Source organism: Myotis brandtii, unplaced genomic scaffold, assembly GCF_000412655.1.
Source record: "Myotis brandtii unplaced genomic scaffold, ASM41265v1 scaffold61, whole genome shotgun sequence".
In the NCBI taxonomy this organism is placed as follows: domain Eukaryota; kingdom Metazoa; phylum Chordata; class Mammalia; order Chiroptera; family Vespertilionidae; genus Myotis; species Myotis brandtii.
Genome location: NW_005370318.1, coordinates 3,316,459 through 3,322,909, shown reverse-complemented (window position 1 = coordinate 3,322,909; position 6,451 = coordinate 3,316,459). Strand labels below are relative to the sequence as shown.

The 6,451-nt window shown below is 46.0% G+C and overlaps 1 protein-coding gene across 2 annotated transcripts in view; it reads left to right on the top strand.

Annotated features, from left to right (window-relative positions):
- Positions 1 to 6,451, top strand: part of HCK (HCK proto-oncogene, Src family tyrosine kinase) — a 34,673-nt gene that overhangs the window by 2,629 nt on the left and 25,593 nt on the right. Inside the window, exon 1 of one of the 2 annotated variants that reach the window (XM_014550672.1) lies at positions 163 to 168. The exons of the other annotated variant lie outside the window; for it this stretch is intronic. The gene's annotated coding sequence lies outside the window, so the exon portion shown is untranslated. Of the gene's footprint in view, positions 1 to 162; positions 169 to 6,451 lie in introns of those variants that run through there. 2 annotated transcript variants of the gene reach the window in all.

Here is a 6,451-nt window from a genome sequence, read left to right as displayed (position 1 = left end):
AATCCTCACCTGAGGATATTTTCCCATTGATTTTGAGTGTAAGGGAGGGTGAGGAGGGAGAAAGGGAGGGAGGGAGGGAGAGAGAGAAACATAGATGTGAGAGATACATCAATTGGTTGCCTTCCACACGTGCCCTGACTAGGGCCAGGGATCGAACCTGCAACCCAGGTATGTGCCCTTGACTGGGAATTGAACCTGCGACCCTTCAGTTCATGGGCCCATGCTCTAACCACTTAGCAACACCAGCCAGTGTCTCAGATTTATTTTTATTTTTTAATTTATCTTTATTGTTGAAAGTATTACAGATATCCTGCCCCCCCCCCCATTGACCTGCTCTACCTCACACCCTTTACCTGCCAGCCCTTCACCACACTATTGTCTGTGTCCGTGGATTATGTGTATATGCATATAAATTCTTTGGTTAATCTCCGCGCCCCACTTCCCTCTGAGATTCCTCAGTCTTGACCTGGTTTATATTCTAAAGGTTTGCTTGTTTATCTGTAAAAGACAGAATGAGGGTTCAAACCCAAGTCTTTCTGACTTCAAATTCCATTTTACATTTCCCCGCAAACTTCCCTGTCCCCTGCCTACCTTAGACATAAAACTATTCTCGGGAGGTTCACAACGGCCTTGAATTCTGGAGCCGACCAGGTGACCCGGAGGAAACACTGAACATGCTAAGAATTTACTACATGTTTGAAACAAGTAGTTGCTTATTGTTTGCTATCAAAGAGATAATTAAGTTTAAAAAATAATTTTTACATATTTTTATTATGGAAAACATTTAAAGGCTAGTTATCAGTACTTTTGTGCTAATTTCCAATTTGAAATAATAAAGTTCTAACTCACAAACAAAACAAAACAAAACAAAAAGAAACAAGTAGTTGGAACACAGGCATCTCAGAGCTAACCCAGTGGAGTCAGGGGGCCACTTCTGCTCTTACAGCTGGAGAATGACCAAAGGCCCCAGCTTCCTCTTCAGTGTGTTGTTGTCCCTTGCTATTGTGACACTCAATAAGACAACACTCGCCCTCTCTGGGGCTGCTGCTCCCACCTGTATGATGAAGGTCTCTCCAGTCCCTTCCTGTTTGCAAAGTCAACGTTTTGAGCTCTTTGATCAGAAAGAAGCTGAGGGTCAGAAAAGAGGACAGAGAAGGAAGTCAGGGGAGACCCTCAAATGTACCTTAGGGACAACAGTCACCTGGAGGTTTGAGTGGTTCATTCAGAAGACAGCCGGGGAACATGAAGAGAGGAAGCTGTAGGACGTTGCACCCCTAGAAACTCCTCAGGGAATTGGCCCTTCGTGAGGGAAGACTTTCCCTCACCCCCTAGGCTGAGCTGTTCTAAGAAGAGAAAGTTCCTCTAACTACACGGTCTTGAGTGCTGGGCCCCCAGCAGCCTGCCTTCCTGAGCTTCCTGTTTGGGTTCCTCATGCCGCCTTCCTCACCCTGGTGTGTATATATATAGGGTGTCCCAAAATTCACACAAGATTTGCAATTCAATTCAATTGCAAATCTTGTGTGAATTTTGGGACACCCTATATTTCCCCACCCCACCTTCCCTGCAGCCTCTGAGACTGACCCCAGTGGAGGATTAGAGGTAGGACAACTGGGTTCTCATTCTACCTGCCACGGACCACTTGGGAACTCTCTCTGCCATGGGCCTCCATTTTCCCATCTGAAAAATGGGTTCATAATTCTGGTCTTCCTGACTTCAGCTAGTTATGGTAAGGCTTATAGAGGGTTGAACATAATACATTCACTCCACAAATGTATCTGAAGGGCCTAATACATGCCAGGCACTTTCTAGGCATGGCTTCAGTGCCACCAGCTCTATGAGCCTTATAGTCCATGCATCCTCGCCTACTCTAATGGATCTAGTACCCTCTACTTCTCTTCTACCAAAACCCACTATCAAGGAAGTCTTTGCCATAGCCATTTACACTTGGGTATAAATTGCAATCCCTTGTAAGAATTTCTTCTACACTAGTGTCCTCTTTGAGGTTAAAGGGGACAAAAAGGCAACTCAAACTGACTCAAGCAGAAGAAAAAGGTTATTGGAAAGTCAGTGAGCACGTCAGCTTCAGGGCTGGATTCAAGGGCTTGAGAATCTGTATTTCTACATTTCTTGGCTCTGCTTTGCAACTGCAAGACTCTTCCAGCCAAAAGTCAATATATCATCCTCATTGGCCAGGATTGACTCACATGCTCATCTCTGCTTCTATTACTGCAACTCTGATTGGCCAGACTTGGTCACAGACCCACCCCTATTGCCAGGGTTGAAGTCAGCTCTACTACAATCCATGAATCGAGAATGAGGGCGAAATGGTCCCCAAAGGAAAACTGGGGAGTTGTCAGAATAAGGGGGAACAGATGCTATGCCGGAAAAAGCTATAGCTTTTTAATCTACAGCTGTCCCCTTCAGAGAACTTATCCTACATCTCACTTCATATTTGGAGAATCTGGGGCCCAGAGAGAGGTTGGGACTTGCCTGAGGTGACACCATGAGCTTGTGGCAGCAGTGGGACCAGGATCCAGGGCTCCTCGTCCCCAGCCCTCGCAGGCCTCTGCTTGAACCTCAAAGCTCCCATAAGACCATCTGCTGCCCACTGCACAGGATGCCCAGGCGGGGCCCTGCTCTCCATCCCTTGGGAGTGCAGGAGGAATCTCCGAGCCCATGCAGCCGGCATGGTGGAGTGGGAAGCAAGCTGACCTTTCTCATTTCCCTCCCATGCGGCCCCAGCAGGAGCTGAGGGTGTGAAGAGGGGGTTTCAGGTTCCAGGAGTTCGGCAGTGACTTGAGGAAGTGTCTTCACCAGAGGTCAGCAGTTCTAAGCTCGACTGGGGCCGAGGGCGTCACTTCTGCTCTTACAGCCTGGTTTTGAACCGCACTAGTCAAGAACATGGTGTGCTCTCGTTGGTTTTAAAAGCCTTTCACATCCCTGTCACACAGGACCTCAGGCCAAGCCTGAGAAGCAAGTGCCTTACCTAAGGGGAAGTGACTTACCTAAGGTCACATAGCCAGTCAATGTCAGAACCAGGATCCAAATCCCAGTTCTGACCCCAAGTTTGGTCCTCATTCCATCACATTGGTGGGTCTCCGATTCTAGTGCTAAGCATTTCCTGAAGAATTGTTAGAAATGCAGATGGCAGGCCCTCGTCCCCAGAGACGGGTTCATTCCCTCCAGTGTCGCCTAGGAAAACTCAAGAATCAGTGAGGACTGTTGGGTGTAAGTGGCAGAAATCCAACTCAAACTGGCTTAGGCAAAGTTGTTCAACTTTGCTTATGAACTGGAAAAATCCCAAAGTTGGGAAACTTCAGGCATAGCTGGATCCAGTGTTCAAACATGATCAGGGATCAATTTACCCCCCTCGCTCAATTCTCTGTCCTCTGTGGTGGCTTCCCTATGGCTCCCAAGAGCTCCAGGTTTCTACATCTACATCAACAACCCTCTTAGAAAAAGAGTGCCTTTTCCATAATTTTTCCAGAAAAATCCCAAGGCAGATTCTGATAGCATCAGCTCGGATCATATCCAGGGCAACAACCGAACAAACCACTGTTGGTTGCCAGGGAGACATGGAATTCTCTTCCTGGCCAGACCTGCATCAAGTCAGTCCCTGAATTTGAAGGTGGAGTTAGGCCTTGAGGCCGTACGCACTGAGTGGGAGAGGGCTGGTTTTCCAGGGAAGATCCTGGTGGGGTTATCAGAGGAGGAAACAAGTGCCACAGGTGTTCCCTGTACAAGTGCTTCCCAGCTAGAAGGAGCACACGAATCACCTGGGCCTGGTGAAAACACACATTCTGATTTGGGGGTGGGGCCTGAGATTCTGTGTTTCTAAATGCTGCCAGTCCTCACACTGGCCACGCTTGGAGCAGCGGGGCACTCTGTCACATTTCTAAATTCACTTCAAGCCGCCCTGTCACAGAGCTTTTGCTGTCTCCATCCTACAGAGAGGTCCTGGACTATGTCAACCTCTTTCCTCATTCCCTCCCACCCTCTCTCCTCCCATTGTCCTGAATGCACCAAACGTCAGCACCATCTATTTGGGAACCACTCATCAACATATTATAGACTCTGCTCCCATTTCACAGCTGAAGAAACTGTCCACTGTGACCTTTACAGGAGGACACACATAATAAATTTGATTTTAACCTAGAGGCCCGGTGCACGAAATTCGTGCACAGGGGGGTGCCTAGGCATGGCTGGCGATCAGGGCCTATTGGGGCTGCCTCACCCAGTCCAGATTGGGGCCAGGCCGGCCAGGGCCTGCTGGACGGGGAAAGGGACAGGAGGGAGGGAGGGACCACGGGAGGTTGGCTGGCCATGAGAGGTTCGATGTGGGAGCACACTGACCACTAGGGAGCAGCTCCTGCATTAAGCGTCTGCCCCCTGGTGGTCAGTGCATATCATAGTGACTGGTTGACTGGTCGTTCTGGTTGTTCCAGTCATTCCGGTCGTCAGTCGTAATGGTGGCTTAGGCTTTTATATATATAGATTAGTGCTCAAAAAATATTTCTGTCAACAAATTGCCATACTTCCTGGAATTTTATGGTGACTATGTACAAGTTCCCTTTTTATGTTGGCTACTAGGAAGCTCAGAGATAAATCTAGTACACAGTGGCAGTAGCAGTTACACCCTAGGCTTCTGGTTCAGGAATCTTTCCTTTCTAAATGCTGTACCATAACCTTTTGTGAGTCTTGAAGTGCTCTGTATGTGGTTTAATGTTATAAGTGCCCTCAAATCCTTTTTGGAAGTCAGTGCTTCTTTGGAACATTCTTGACTTTCACCAAATCTTTATTAAAATCCTCCACAGTCTTCAAAACCCAATTCGCCATTATCCCACTGCTCAATTATTATAAACAGGTTGTTTTTTCTATATATACTAACATACACAGTACAAGGATATAAATACATTTGACAAAAATGACTTGATAATATATATGTTTTGCAGGTTGCTTTTTTCGCTCACTACGTATCTTAGCAATTTTTGTATGGCTCTGACTGTCTGTGCCAATCCCTACCAGCTTCTTTGCACGTGGCTTTGGAATGTAATTCTCTATGTCCAGTCTTCCCTTCTCAACTCTGTCCCTAGATCAGGACCCACATCTTGACATCTGTGTTGGACTGACTGCATAGAGCACAGGCTCTGGGCATGCGTTTATTCACTAGCTGTGCATTATGCTCCTACCATGTGCTAGGGAGGCACTGAGCTAAGCACTGAGGGACACAGACATGAGCAAGATCGGCATTTGCTGTGTGCAAGGATGGGTACGTACTGTATTTGTACCGCTGAGTACAGTAGCTTTAGCTACAGACAGCATTTGAACTCCTGAAACATGGCGAGTCCTCACTGAGTTGTGCTGTACATGTAAAATACACAGTGGGATAGGAAGACTTAACATGAAAAAAAATAAAATAAAGTACCCAACTGATCATTTTTATATCGGTTAGCTGTTAATATGAATTTTGACATTTTGGGAAAAATAAATATATCTAAAAATCAATCCACTTGTTTATTTTTACTTTGAAAAATATGGCTGGAGAAAATTTTAAATTATATACATGGCTCACATTACATTTCTAGGTCCAGCGGTCATGAAAATGAGCATTTCTGAGGCCACTCCACCCTGGGTAGTGGACTGGTTCTCTTGGTTTAAGAGGACAATCACATTTTATGCAAACTAGACTCCTGCTGGTATATCACTTTTTTTAAATCACACTTTATTGTGCAAAAATTGAATTAGTGGGAATTCTTTATTTTAAAAAGTTCAATTCTTAAATGTTGCAGTATCTCTAAGCTTAAGGTCCAAAGGAATGGCAATCTGTGTTTGCTTTTGCTCCAGGGCAGAGCCATTATGCGAGTTAACAGAGATGGTTATGGTTAAGGTTTCTGAGCACCTACTGTGTGCCAGACACCTTTACACTTACAACTCACTCGGTGCTCACCAGCATCCTCTGAGGTGAAACCCCACCATCCTTTCTCAGAGATGGCCTTGGATCATGCATGAGCCCGGGGGCCTTCAGAGACCCATCCCTCGGACCCGTGGCCGTCTTTATGTAAATTGTGATGTAAATGATGCTTAATAGGCGCTCAGAGAGGTGGAAGGAGCTGCCCTACATCACACAGCAGCGCTCTTCCCAGGACACCCTCATTAATCAAAATATATAAAATGCAGTATAATGCTATGCCATATAAAACCACACAATATGCTGTTTTACCTCCCAGAGCTGTGATGCTTTCCACAAGTCAAAGAGGTGTTGGTTTCTGTTTTAAATGAATACAAGCACAGTGGAAAGCAGTGAGTCTGAATTCCTTACTTTGTTCACAAAAGGCAACCGAAACACAAACCCCTTAAGTCCCGAGGTGGTAAATTGTTCCCAATTCCCACCAGGACAGACAAAACAGCATCCTTGTGAATAAAAAGAATTATTTTCAAATAACTCCCCTAA